The sequence below is a fragment of the Bombus fervidus genome, chromosome 5 (assembly GCF_041682495.2).
Source record: "Bombus fervidus isolate BK054 chromosome 5, iyBomFerv1, whole genome shotgun sequence".
NCBI lineage: Eukaryota > Metazoa > Arthropoda > Insecta > Hymenoptera > Apidae > Bombus > Bombus fervidus.
This window is the reverse complement of record NC_091521.1, coordinates 9846443-9862316: the sequence shown is the minus strand read 5'-3', so window position 1 is coordinate 9862316 and position 15874 is coordinate 9846443. Positions and strand designations below refer to the sequence as shown.

General features: G+C 33.8%; 1 long non-coding RNA gene across 1 annotated transcript; it reads left to right on the top strand.

Moving 5' to 3' along the window:
* Positions 1 to 1069: 1069 nt before the first annotated feature.
* LOC139987281 (uncharacterized) lies at positions 1070 to 2473 on the top strand. The gene is made up of 2 exons (XR_011799822.1): positions 1070 to 2072; positions 2293 to 2473. It is a non-coding gene; the product is annotated as an uncharacterized lncRNA (long non-coding RNA).
* Positions 2474 to 15874: the final 13401 nt, after the last annotated feature.

Below are 15874 nucleotides of genomic sequence, written 5' to 3'. Positions count from 1 at the left end.
TATTGATTCTTCTTCCAACGTATGTGAACCTCATAAATGTAAAGAACTAAAAACAGCTTAAATAAATATACTTTTAATTTCCATAAAATTTTGTCAACCTGTTACCTATTTTTAAAAAGCATCTTTAGATTTAACCCAACAGGTCCTTCCTATTTTTTTTATATTATATCCATATTACGCTAAAGTACCTACTTCCTTTTAGTTACAAGTTAACATTAAAATAAAAAAAAAAAATAAAAATCAGCAGAAATATACTATGTGTTTCGGTCTATTTTTGCTTTTAATGCCTTACGACACGAAACAAGAACGTATACAAAGCGACTATAGAAAAGAAGTTTGTTGAAATTAGCCAGCAGAGAATATACAGATCTGAATTATCAACATAGTGCAATAAAAAAGAAAAAAGGGAAAATACCAGAAGCCTTTAATAAAACTACGCTACGAACGACCTTCGTTAACGCACTGTATTCTGTTTGCAGCGTGCTCGAAATTCAGCAGCTCTCGGAATATAGTGGTGCGTTCGCGGAACGGCTCCTATCTGGTTGTACCAGGAGGAATATCACGAACGCTCGCGGTGGCAACGTAACGTGAATCGACGACTCCAGAATCGTTGACCTTTCTCGTCGTCTAATGACGTTCGTAACGACCGTCAGCTGGAAGTCAAGCAGATTGTTTACGTGCGACAAAGACTTCGAAACGAACTGATGGTATACGTATACGTCGACGTCTCACCTGCTGCCTTAAAGCTTCGCCCAAGCGCAGAAATGAATACCACTTCGCGTTCTTAATGACGTGCTTTACTCGGTCTTCATTTGGTTAAGCGAAAAACACTCGCGACGCTCGCGACTCGTTCGTATAGCCAAGGCAGGAAGGCAACGGCTAGCCGACAGGAAAATTAGGACACCCGATATATAGATAGCGGACGTTCCGTTGGTTCGCTAGACCGATGTACATCCCCAGTCATAACTGTTAGGTGACTTACAGGACGTTTACAGTGAATTGTAGTGACTCACGAAAGTATTTCAACGCTTACTTATTTTAGACATCGTAGAAGATTTTTATGTATACATATGAATGCGTTGTATAAAACGTTTGGAAATTTCAATCAATGCTGTAATGAAACACGACTGTCATAAGTATATCGGTAAAGTTTGAAAACAATCAGAAAATGTGTAGAATATATGAGATATAAATATGTAGAAATTACAAGATATTTAGATCTGCAATCATGGAATTAAAGGTAATAAACAGCGAAACAATTTTAGTTAGGTGTAACAAATATAGATATAATTGATTCTTAACAGAAATGAAACTACTCATCAAAGAATAGGGAGCTCTTAAACCCACGTTCAAGAGATTGGCCATTCATATTTGTGTCTTACAAAATGTATAATATTCCAATTCTATTAAAACACAACCAACAGTGGCTCACGATAGTATTCCAACACTTACCATAAAAAACTTTTATACATATATTCAATGCGTTATACAAAACATTTTGTAATTTCATCAATCTTACATATGTATTCTGACTATTCACGCTGGACATGTCAAAAATATTTTGCACTGAAAAAATGAATAGTTTTTTGGGTAATTTAAACCAATCGTAACATCTTACATGAAATTGGGAGATGTTCTAGTACTTATGAACGATGGTGTACGATGACTAGAGAGAGGCTTTGGAGGCAGTAGGGAGACGGCTGGGTGGTTAGTGGGTGGCGGATAGGCAGAGAGGGAAGAGACGAGGGTGAGGCGGCTTCTAGAGGCTAGAGAGTGTCGAGAGACCCGTTCTGGGAGTGTGGATGGTAGTAGGGACTCCCGAGTGAGCTGTTTGCAGTTCCTTCCACAAGCCTCCAGTTTGCATTAGTTTGCATACGTGAGTGAAAGTTTAAAGTTTAGTAATTTAAACAGCCGCGCGCTGTCCCTTTTCCGAAGAGCTTCCGTGGATATATGTGCATTCGCACATATATTACGTGCATTCTATATCGTGCCATACCACCGGCTATGCGCACCACAGCCATGGCCACGTACAGGTTGCCGGCTCCCGTGTCTGGGAATATTCAACGGATGCAGTTAAGTATTCCTGCTGCTGGCCCGACTCAACCGTCCCTCCCCCTCTTCTCCTCTTGTCTAACCCATCTCTTTTTTCATATTGGCACGCTCCATGAGAAAAAACAAACTGGCCCCGCATTTACTTCGCATTCCCGACGGACCTTTTTTTTCTTCCCTGTATATGTCGACCAGGTGCCCGCTGGCTGCACTATTTTTGAATACTGTTATCATATTTTCCAGATTTTTCAACGGTCCAGGAAATTGAACGGAAAATTTTTATAGAGTTTCGAATAACGACAGTCGCGGAGTTTCTCGGAAAATCCTCGATACGTTCAAGTATTTTTATAGTTGCTGTTAAAACTAAAATAAACTACAATAGGAATTGATTGAAGTTAATAAATGAAAGTTGTACGAACACATACAGCAGGAATGTTCGTCCGATTAAATGTTTAAGAAAGTTGAAACGACGAATAATAACGAACGATTAAATTTAACGAGCTACTAACTAATAATTAATTACTAAAATGTAACAGCACGATTATGTTACGTACAAATGTGTCACAGACGCGATATTCATTACACACGTGTTGTTTATACAGTATGATAGATATGAAGATTCATTTTGCATGGTCCCTTCAATTCACGTTCACACGGCAAATAACTATTGCCTAACTTATCAGGTAGTATGCTTTTCATTAAAACGCGTGCGATATTTTGCGGATATATTTGAACGAACTGAAATAATTTTTCAGATTGAATATTTTACGCAGCATGAACAGATGCCAAACCGACAAATCACTTGATTGTTTGTATCATGTATTGATCTCGTATTTTTTCTATATCGTTGAGGGTGTATTAACTTTCTTGGATATCAATATTTTTGATTTTGAAATATATTTTCCTGTTTCAAGTAATTAATCCTAGAATTAAAATATTCTGATATAATGATCTATTGTCTTAGAACAGGAAAATTTAACCAAACATGTAATTGCAGCTGTAAATTTTCCAGTTTTACAATAAGGAATTAGCGCGTTCAATAAGAAAAAAAGTAACCGTATAAAAGAATTAAAACTAGTTTCCATGTACTTTCAAATGGTTAGCAGTAGAATTTGTAAAAGTTTTGGGAAATTTCTCATGTTTACAAAAATATCCAGTCTTGAGGAATGAACTGAAACAAAGAGCTCTTACATTTATTCGTAATAACAAGATATTTACAGTGACTACACGTCCAATATTTACACATCACTACAGAAATTTGGAAATGAAATGTCTATAGAACCTGATGGAGAAATGCATCGCTAGAAATGAAAGATACGTGCAAATACCTTTCGTAGCCGTCGTAGGTTGAATAGAGATTTCAAGACTTCAGCTCTATGTGTTCCGACAGTAATGGAAGGATTAAAATTTACAAATTTCTTTTTACACGATTTTAACCTAGAATTAAACGCGTGCTCAGCGTTCCACTTTCCCGCAATTTTCGATTTCGGTGGCGATCTTACTGTTCGGAAGCCGCTATTAATAAGAATCCTTTCGATTGAACTAAATTCCCATTTCTATTCCTTCTTCCACTATTCCCACTAGTCCTTTTGCTTGCGGCTTCCCAAAAGTACGAATTCCCTGCCACGTAGTTTCATTCCCCCTTCCCAGCTTTTCCCAAATGGCTCCTCTCTTTTTCTCTGCCTGGCATCGCCACCAATGACATAGTTATTTTTCGCCATGGGAGGAAGAAAGACGGAAGTCCGTGGACGGGGATGAAGAGGAAGATTCGACGTCGATACGTTACATCTCTCTGAATATATTACTACTCGGCCACTGAACGAATAAGCACGCGAATGCTTGGTCGTGCGCGTACTTACACGGGGCTTAGTGATTTACGATATCGCGAAGCTACTTTTCGAAGCCGAGAAATGCACTGTGGTTGAATGCTACCGAGGACTCTTTTCGGACAACGTGTTTTGTTATTTATGAACACTACCATTTATACAGTGAACCATGAAAGTATTCAGACATTTACAGAAACCTTTTATGAACCTATTATGAGTCTTATACGAAGCATTTTGAAATGTTCTTGGCACCGTAACGGGACACTACTATATTGGTGACCATATCAACAAGATTAGAAACAGACACGCCAGGAATCATTGAGAGAATAATCAGGCCAATGAAAACGCGTCTATACGCTTATCTTGCATTGCAAGGTGATCATTTTAAGCGTCTTCTGTGGAGGTAATCAGGTAATGGACGACAAAACACGAAACTCGTTATATTTTATAAACAAGGAGAAATAAAATATATAATTATTTGAACTTTATTTCATTGTTTTCGAATATACAGTCAATTTCTGAAGTGCGTTTTGTATATTACGGTGCACCTTGCACTACATACATCTACTGTTTAAGTATCATTATTTGTATTAATATTGGAAGAAGACTTAATCCATCTCTTAATTAAAAAGTTAAAGAATCTAAAAATAAAGCGTTTGTTAAATAACAAAATGGTTCCATAAGAGGAACGGCAATTTTATTGCATATTGATTTTAGAAAACCAATTTAATCGCGTCACAATATCGTTATATGTATTACGTTGATTGTAATGAATAAAATTATTGCGTTTCGATTTATACGTAATTTTGTAATTAAAATATATTTTCTCACGTGTCCGCATACTTTTATGCAGTAGCGTAGCTCGATTCTTTTAATTAAAGTTTCATTAAAAGCGTGTTTATGGGGAAGCCCGGGATATGTTATGGCTACGATGTATGCGTCCCCTCTACCTTTAAGTGGATTTTTTCGAGTCGACCGAAAACACCGATAAAGGTGGATTTGTGGACCGTGCATTCTGTTCCGATTCTGTGGTATGGGTTTGTACGAACTTCGATAACGAAAGACTTTTTGGAATATAGCCGGCTTTATGGAATTTATTTATGGTATCGTATTTTGTTCGTACAAAATTACCATTCTCGTGAATGGTTAGAATTGGAGAATGGATGAAAATATCTTAAATTGGTAAGAATTTACAAAAACTTTGAATAATATAAGTAATTAATTTAGTACAATTTATTACAACATGAACATTTCTTAGCAATAGTTCGTTAAATTTTGCTGCCACGCTTAATTTCTTTAAATCAACAAGATTATCTAATGTTGATTAAGGTACATTAAGCACTATCCGATATAATTTTCACAATAATTAATTTGTGCATGTTTTACATTTTCAATAATCGTCATCCATACAATTATGGTGAAGAGCGCGACCGTCGAAAGTTAAAGGAGATACGGTGTACTGTCTACACACATATGTCTGACCACAGAGAAACCATTTATCCTTAAATCATAGACACTGGATTTCCATTACATTCTCTGACATACAGCATGAAAACTTAAGTTACAGTTCTCTTTGTCGTATTATAAAATGTTCATAACTTACTTTCTTTTCTTGTTACGAGATTATTATATATTTATTTGTTGACGTGTAAATTTATTTCACCGTATTTTACTTCCGTATAAAATAGTTACGTAGCAAAGAGTTACAAAATCACAAAGTATAACATTCTTTACATTAAATATATTACATAACATTTACATACATTTACATACATTATATGACAAAGATAAAATTGTCAATAAACACGATGTAAAATGAATAATTCTCACAGTTTCTACTTTCTACGATAACTTATTAACTATTTATTGAATCTTTGTAGATATATCATGTATATGAATTTTTCTTCTATCAAACATTTAAACATTTATGGATACGTATACTGAGTATATGTTTAAAGAAGTACAGTGTACTAGCTCGTGCATCAGGTAAAATGCAAATTTGTATCCGCTTTAAAGCAGGCCACGAGATCTTTTCTTATTCTCGTTATTCTCCTCCGTGCTCCATTTCTGTCTTGCAATCAGTGACATCTCCTTTGCTCCATTTTCAGCTCAATTGCGCGCGTGACTTTCCTCGCTCTTGCCGTGCTATCCAGGCAACAGAAATCCGGACTTTTATGAGACGCATAATTGTCGCGATGTAAGGCAACTCCAGACGAGCTACTTGCTACGATAATCATCCATACAAAGGAACAACGATGTTGCACGGGACCTCCTCCTATGCAACCAGTTTCTATTTTCGTGGTGTAAAGATCGTTCGATTTGTAATCGTCGTTACGGGTAACGCAAACAGAAATCTAGAAGATAAAATGAGAACTTGATGATAAAGAATTAAATTAATTGTATCATATTAAAAACACCATATTATAAATATGCAATATAAGTAAATTTTTATGAACTTGAGGAGAATTTAATGTAATAGCAAGCAATATACAAAAATATATAAAATATCTAAAATTTAGTATTTGTTATAAGAGTCAGTAAACGAAAGATATGTTAGCCTGGGTCCTAGTTTTTTAGTTGAATTCATACAAACATAAAATAAATAAATACTGTAATTTCTTTAAACTTTAACTAAAATCTTTTTAATATACACATAAGGTTTCATTGAATAATTTGACAAAATAATATCATTTATAGAATGAATATAGAATTTTTGTTTCCTGTGTAAAATTTGTCAAATCTTTTGATAAAATTATAATCAAGATTATTGTTCACAGTAAGAGTAGCCCATCAATAAAGCGCTGACCCCATTTCACATTTGTGGTGAGGTATTTCTTAATAGGACATCTTAAAGTTATCTAACTAATTAATAGTTGTAAAGAACAAAGCAAGAGAAAAACTGAAACATGCTGACAACAATAACGGTACAGAAAATGGAATATTAAGCGATAATAACGTTAGGTATCGCTTCATCTTTGTTATGCTTCAGTAAAAGTTTAAAAAGTATTCTGTGTATTAAAAACAACTACAGGCTAAGAGATAGTAATGAAAAGCTTTCGACTTGAAAATAAACAAGGGAGAAGAAGAAAAACTACAAGATTGATATACTAAATTAGTTACAAACAGTGATATACTAGCATTCTTTATTTATTTATACTCATCTTGTATCAAATATCGGAAAACAAAAGCGTAGATATATACATGTCCCGCTTTTTATCACTTCGTTGGAACCACTCTGTGTTTATTTTTAACATACATTTGTTTGTCTGGAGAAGATTACTTTGTAACATATTCTCTACAGTCTGATAACAAAGTATGTATGATCAACAATTAAAAACTATATAGTCGACCACAAAGTTCTATCATTTGTCGGTAGTAAAGTGTAGTATTTTCTATCCTGTAGTGGATTATTGAAATTGTAAAATACATGAAAATAAAAACATTTAAAGTAAAAAAATAAGAAAATTGTAAACAATGTAAATGCGATAATTTATCTACGTGCAACTGTGCATAAATATCATAAAGAAATTCATTTTGTCGGAAGAATATTATGAAAAGGGAATACTTTCAATATTGAATGTTTTTAGTTAATTGTTTTGTATAAAAATCAAGTATCTTAATCTACATGTCCAAGGTCTCTCCCAATACAAATCAAATATAACGTTTCATAACTCTATCACAGTTTCACAGCTTTTCCAATAGAGATAAATATTTTTAATAGCAACAGAGTGTCAAAACTTCCAAGAAAAACATGTCCTGTTATATATTGTCAAATAAAAAAGCTTATACTAAAAATATTGATAGACAAGGCAATACCAACGAGTTCCGTATTTGTGCGCCAAAAAGTGAACTGGTTTATTTTATTTTCGCGTTAGTACAATTATTTTCATGTAGTAAGAATTATTTCAAGGTCGGAGTTATTATAGACAAGTTTTATATTTTAAAAATCATTCCTTTCTTTTTTTTTTTTTTTTTTTGTTTATCTTCAAGATTTTCATTTTCGATATTTCCATCAATTCTACACTTTTACACAAATTACAATTCAATGTATTAAAATTAGCCTATCAAACCTGTTGTAAATAATTTTGGTTCTCTATGACCCAACTATCCTAATTAAATACTAATTAAGAGTTAAAAATAAAATTTAGGCAGTATATACCTGAATTCCAAAATGCAGGAAATAAAGTCGTAAGATCGTCATTAGCAAAATATATTCCATCTGACTCTATTTCAAACAAATACTAATTTGTATGATAACATAGACATTGCAATAAAACGAAAAATTTAATGCAATTTTAATTAAGGCAGGACACCGACTATCATCATATCTGTCGTATGACGATTATAATAACGCGACATAACGTTGAACATAATGTCACAACACGTAGCCGCTTTACCATTACTTGGTACACTATTTCCTGTGTTTGGATAGTCGTGCGTTTTCAACACATCCAACTAAAGCGTCGTCGGGTTAACAACGCTGTTCGCGCGCCGTTGTCCTTTCAGCACTTGGGGGACGTCGAAGCTGTATTTCGCTGCAATTGCAGAGCTGCAGTTGATTTTGGATAATTTCAGAATTCAAGAGAGCCGGTCGGTCTCCATCAGCGGAGAACCAACCGGTCGGAATTACTCTTAGCTTTCAAAGCTGCTCCTAATTTCATAGAGACTCATCAAAGTCTGTCGAATTAGCGACCGGAGCCTATTAAGTGGCGTAACGTAGTTACTCCAAACGTCAGTCGAACTGACAAAGTTTGACGATATTATCGATGATCACGATGCACAAATATTCAGGCGGCAATCCTGTTCAGCGATTATCAGATTTTCGAAAGAAAACAAAAATTATAACGTCTTGTATAGATTGGTTAAATCACTTGATGAATGTAACTAATGTAGGAATAAGTCTGGTTGAATTCTTTCATTATTATTATCTATTTTATTGGGATATTGTATCGTAGATACTGATCACACAGAAATCAAACTGATCAACTTCATCGACTTAATTTTTTTGGTTTTTAAGAAATTAAATACTAATTGCACGTATTGACACTAAATATAAATTTTTGAAAAATAGACTTAATTAACATTAAAAAATTTGGCTAATTTTATTTTCGTTAAGAAATAATCGATTACTAATAAGATAGTGCTACTAAAAATAGATAATTAGTTTAAATATCGCAGGTATGAGATTGAATTTTTGATAGAAAATCGTCACTGATATAAAAGAAAATGATAAAACAATTTCTAGAATTTTTAATAATAACTTTTATTAAAATACTGATCAATTTGTAATCCTTGTTTATAATTTAATAAGATCAATTTATACAAACAAAGAATCAAATCTAAATAGATGTAGCGAGAAAATAGCATTCCCTTAAATTTTTGAGTCTTTGTATAATTGAGATCATCTGTAGCTTGGCTACGAAGTTTGACGGGGAAGAATTGATGACCTAGATACTTTAATTGAATGCTATCCGAACTAACTTGCAGAAATTTAAAAAACTGCATCTCTTAATCTCGGCAACTCAATCAAACGGACGCTCAATAACACTGTATTATGTTTGAGAAATTTGCCTTAATGTCTATACCTTGAATGTGTTTTTAAGTCTCTATACCTATCAAATAACACATAGAAGAGAGTGAAATTATAAGAAAAGAATATTCAGAAATGTTGATTCTGTAAAAATACAGCGAATTCTTTTTTCTATTTTCCAACTTTTCAAACAATCTAGTGGATTAGCGTTGAAGCTATTGCACGTACTCAGAACACATATTATTACCAATCACTAACTGCTTGTGTTGTTACTTTGTCATACTCAATATAAATTAATTAAAGCCCCTGAAATATTGCAACTAAGATTACTTTAACGTAGCACTGATAAATGTTGCAATGCTCAAAATAGTGTATATTTTAAGGGGCAAGCATTAGCACATCTATTACAAAATATCGTAATATCACTGTATCGTATTTTTTTTCAATTTTTACTAAATTGTAAATGTTCATGCATTTACGTAAAATTTAAATGTTTCAAAATATACAGAATGCACGTAATATGCAAAGATATAATATTAAATTCTATTTTTTTTCAGTGGGTTTATAAAAATATGAATAAGTAATAAATAATGTTGCCATATGAATAAATTACCATTTACCATTAGCACTAAGGATAACCTATTTCTTTCACAACTAGCTTTTTAAAAATCACGCTGTGATTTTCGTCAACATTCTTTCTTTCAAAAGTCCAAACTTTCCAGCTGTATCATTACTATATTTCAATTCCATTAAATTTCAGTCGTTAGAATCTAAACCCGGAATTACGTTGTCTTTGCAAAAGCAATTCTCTAAACTGGCAAGCTATTTCAACTAAAACTGCAGAGATTCGAGCAATATCAATAAAACAGGTGGAAAATGAAGCGGATGCAACAACTGTCAGTTTAAAAGCGGAAAAGTAAATTGCACCAAACAGTTCCTTTGTGACGTTCGTTCATTGTTTCTTTCTTCCTTCATCTCACTCTCTTCTCCGCGAAGAAAAAAATACCAGCATAATATCGATCCCTCTATATAAATATTGCGATCTATCGATTCAAAACCAGCGCTACTTCATCGTTAACGAAGAAACCAGAGAGAAAATTGTCCCTATTCGTTCTCACCCGCAAAATTCTCGATTCTCCTCTAAGGTTCTGTTTATGCAAATGTTCCAGGACCAAGAGGTAGGTCGGCGGATATTTCTTTTTTTCTCTCGTAACTAGCAAGCAGCATCAAAAGCATTCTCGATCGAGTTCGGATGAAATGGTCGACGCTGCCAAACCAGCCACGGATTTGCGCGGTCGACCAGGATAACGAGTTAAAGTTCAGCAAGCTGTTTCTGGCCGTGTGAAGTAAGAGCTGATTAGAATGCGGATGAGGTCGATCGGCTGGCTATGCTGCCGGTACCGGTGAACATGTATATTCAACGCGGTTTCCAACCGAGAGCCGAGTCGAGGAATCGATTTCGTGCCTTACAACTCTCCGCTCTTTGAGGAGCGGACCCGACGCTGAATAAAAAGAAGTGAACTGATTTTAATGTTAAAGAAGGGAACTAATTTTTACTATTATACTTCTTTCGCCGCGTCCGTTTCTGTTAATTGATTTATTTCCCTCTTTGGGGGGCTGAAAGCACGGATTCAAAGAAATTATGTACCTGTTACGAGACAGGAATGAAACCCGACTGAGAATAGGTTGAGAAGGGATTAAAATCTAAATACTTCTAATGGGAGATTTCAACGATCAACGATATCTTTTTGTATTCATTTGGTTTCTAAACTTAGATTTGTGGAAGAGATAATTGCTAAATGTCCGTAATGTGTTTAAATGATAAGCGATGAAATGCTAAAATTGACTAAGAGATGTATGTTTTTATATTCCGCTTGTGACACGTATATTATCTCAACTTTTCGGCTACAAATATGCTACTGAATTATTGACTTCATCTTAAATCTTAAGAATCTCCAAATTAAATAATCTGCCGCTTTTCTAACTTTAATTATTGCGTTTACCAACATCACGAACGAAGCACACTAGACTTTAAAAGAGAAAGGACTAAAATTTTAATCTATACCTCTATTGCATATTCGATGTGAAATTTCAACAGCGGTATTAAAAAACAAACATAGAATGTGAAGTGGAGCTTTTTCGACTAAAAACTCTGCAAGGAAAGCATTTCGAAAACGAGAATTTCGCTGTGGAAAAATAATATTTAAAAGAGGGTACTTTTGAAACGCACTGCTGAAATTGTTAATAATTGCTTTGTCTTTAACGCGAATACTTCCTTGTTTCCGATAGAGTGTAGCAACCACGTGTTAAAAGAATTGTTGGCGCGTCAAATTCCGAAATTTCAAACGATTTCTACCTCTATCGACTGATTGAAATTGACAGGTCTATAAACAAGAGGTGAAAAAGAAGGAACAAATACTTTTGATTTCGTTCGAAACGTTGAACGCTTTTATCGTTGGAAAAGGATTAAGTTGCTTGATACGAACGTTCCACGAGTGTGATAGTACTGTATTATCCCGGGAAATTGGTTCAACATATCGATAGATATCGAGATTAACAATTTTCCAGCGGAGGAAGTTGAAAGGTGAAATAATTCGTGCAGGCAGATCGAAGTTTATCATTTACTTTCGTTGCACTTTCGAAATTTCATCTGACGATAAAATCCTAAATACCTGGATACACCTACATAGGTTACAAATGCTTGAACGCAATAAAATGGAAGAGGACGTTGGGGATACGATGTATAATGCTTGCGCAAACATTTTAGCAGGACAGTTTTCAGATTTTACGACCGTGTACTACTTTCTACGCTCCAGCAAGATATACTGGTAACCAGTTATCGGAATCGAGCAGCGGTGAAAAAGTCATGCAAAATTACGAGATCCTATTCGCGAAATAAATTTTACAAATACTTATAACAACAACAACAATAAAAGAAGGAAAAAAGAAAGAAATATGCACAAACTGACGAAGGTATTTGAAAATTTGTAGATATCTTTTATGGATATTATTGTGTGTATCATGAGATTCGATTATGTCTATGTCTAAATACTCCATTGAGCCAACGTATGTTTGCTTCATGGCTGTCTTTCGTATTACGCGAATCATTTCAGCATATTATTTTTAACGATCATCGGAGGCACCGGTATGTTCGACGACTAACGAGAATAATGAAGTGTTCCTTTTGTTTGAAATCTCTCTATATCTCGTTCGTTTCTTTTAACGCAACAAAAAGGATAATTACGTTGTAATTATACATTGTGAAGCGTACTCGAAACTCTGTAATGCGGAAACTTCTGTCCAGATCTGTTTGAGCACCCTCCACGACAGATATAATCGCAGGTCACTGATCGTGGTTTTGCGGCTTAACCTTACATGCTGATATTAATGGAGACTAATACTTAAACGGACTAATTGGTACTTCCCCGTTAATTTCCTCAATTTTCTAGATAACCCGTCATCGTCAACGTTCGATATAATTTCGTTCTTTTAGGACAAAACATCCAGAGTTTCACGCTCGAGTAAACTATTCCGTTATAGACTAAAAAGCAACTTTTGGAAATAACGAAGATTGTAATATAGATGTTGAATAGATTGAAATATTTGTATCGTAAATTTAAGAAAAGTAAAGTAGAAGTTTGAAGGTGGAAAAGAATTTTTATTGAATATGTCTACAGATTTATTAGCTTATTACTAACATTAATACTACCATTTATTCGTGTTACGTTCGTGTATAAATATAACTGTATAAAACAAACAAACGTCTAATAATGTCAATAATTCATGCAAATCGTAACAACTTCAATATTAATATCTATGAAATTTATGTATACATATATTATATATCATACGTATTAATCCTGAAGATTAATAATAAAACTACAAAACATTATAATAGGAGAAGTAAAATTTACCCTTTTACGTTATCGTTTCATAGTTGTTACATTTACATTTTCATAAAAATAGAAATGGCGGAAAATAATATAAAAAATATATCTTAATCTTTCAGTTTCTACTACTAAGAAATTGTTATTTATTTAATTACTACGAGAGATATTTAAAGTTTCTATAACGTCATGCCTCGAGGTACTCAAGAATAAGGCAGAGATCTGTATCTTTGATTTTCTGTAAAATAATTCAGTAATTACATATATTGTTTTTATGTAACCCTATATGAAAATGATAATCATGTCTTTTTTTATCGTCTTGACACATTTTGGTACACCCAAACGATTCGAGGTTAGAATACTTGCCATATACCGTTTTCTTGAGCCGGTGCTCGACTTTTATCGCTGTTATCGAACGTATACACGTTATAGATTGTATCGAGAGCACATTGTCGAGGTACATCTCGCCAGAATGTCGTTACCTTTCACCGTATCAGGTTGAGGTTTCCATTTGTGCCTTTCAACGAATTCTTCCAGGCATTTCATGCTCGCTGCATTCTTTTCTCGCCATCCTCCAACCGATCTTTACCTTCTTTCACGGTTTTCTGTCGCGGACATAGGACGTCAAACAGAGAGATCTATATAGAAACAAAACCGAATTAAACTTGGAAACGTTTGAAGTCAGTTGTCCTCAAGATATTATTTAATAACGTTTCATTTGCGAGAAAGATTGGAATTTTATCTCTAAACTGCGTTCTTTCTTAATTCTCGTTCCTTTTTCATTTTTATTTCGTTTCTTAATTGGTCGATCGGACGAAAACTTTAGTTTTCTTTTGAAGGAAGAGGTCTTAATTTTTATTGATTGTTTGGATTTTTAAATAATATTAGAATTTTACTTAATTCGCATCGTATAATTTCCGTTAAATTTTTTCTTCTTCCTGTTTCTCTTTTTAATTAGTGCAGTACAGCGAAATTTTAGTTTTCTTCCAAAGAAAAAGTTAACAATACTTTCTTTTAATTTGTTTGTGGTTTAGAGACCTGAAAAGAATATGAAATTTTATATATGTATCCTTTCTTAAAACTCTCGACTTGCTTTGTATAATTTTTATTTAATTTTTAAATTGATTAAGGAACTTCTAAATTTCATTCCAAAGAAAAAATAATAAATACGAATGCATTTTAAATATTAATTCTACTCCATCTTATATTTTTCTAAATAATTTACCTTTATAAATATTTCATAATTCTATCTGATTTTTGTCTTTTCAGATATATTTGATAAACGTCATTCGGTTTTGAGACACCATAGAAATAGCAAAAGAAAAAGACATAATCGCAATATTTCCTTTGTCAGGGAAAAGGAGTAGCTTGAGCTATGTCATTTGAAAAGACCAACCGTATATAGTAGGAGGCTTTAAGACCTCCAGTCGAGTTCCTTCTTCCCCTTGCAACTGTTTCTCGATGCTTTATGCAGAACTGCCTCCGCAGGAATAGCCGAAGGACTTGCAGGACTTAAAAAACAGAGCCTGTCAAGATCTAACGTGTGAAAACGTGCTCTCACCTCTCCAGGATTTCGGATGAAGGATGGACAGAGCAACGAGCGGTAAGATTGCCAGCTACGATGTGCAAGAAGTCACGTTCAATTTAACACGTCCGAACGTACCTAGTATTTCTAACTGTACGATTGCCTATTGTAAAGAACTATTTCTCCACCAAAATTTCAATTGGAAATGAAATATAAGTAATTAATCATATATTTTCCTAGATATTATTATTAAAAGGTATTATTAAATTAGAGATATTAATAAAGCTGTTGTTAAAAATTACATACTTTGGATTTAAAAATATCATTGAGTTTAAACGATATACACATATTGTGATCGTATCCATTTTTGACATTTTAATAAATACAAATGTTTTTCTGATGGAGTAATTTTGTTAAGAATTTATAGAATTAATAAAAATTGATAAGACACATTCTCATGAAATTCCATTAAATATTTGAATAATAGCTTCTATTATTTTTATAAATTTAGGAAAAGTTATCCCAAGAAAAACTTTATGCTGAAATATATTTTTAAGATATATTTCCCACAATATTAAGAAATTTTTTGGTAGAAAAAAAAAAAAATACCATTGGATTGAAAATCGTTTAAGTAACGTGACAGGATTAAAACAAAAAGTACAACAATAGATTTTCCGATATTACAAAAAAGGCAAGGTTGTACGATACATTTGGTTCGAAACACAAAAACGATATTAGTCAAAAGACTTTGTTTGTCCAGATCAATTCAAGAAAATTACACGCAGTGAATCATGGGAACCTCGTCACAACACATTACCCTAATCGTTTGCGGGTGATGGCGGCGAAATAATCTTTTCCTTAGCCACCCCTGCAGAATTACCATTCTTGGCTCACACTCAACAATCTCATATCGGCCGTAATGTCGACGCCCTTGCATTATTCGTATTCTCCGGTTCCGATGGTTTTTGCGCGATCACCCAAATCGTCGAATTATTCCTAGGTTCCCAGCATATCGCCGGCTATTTCACCCTCGACTCCGACAGTTCGCATACAACCG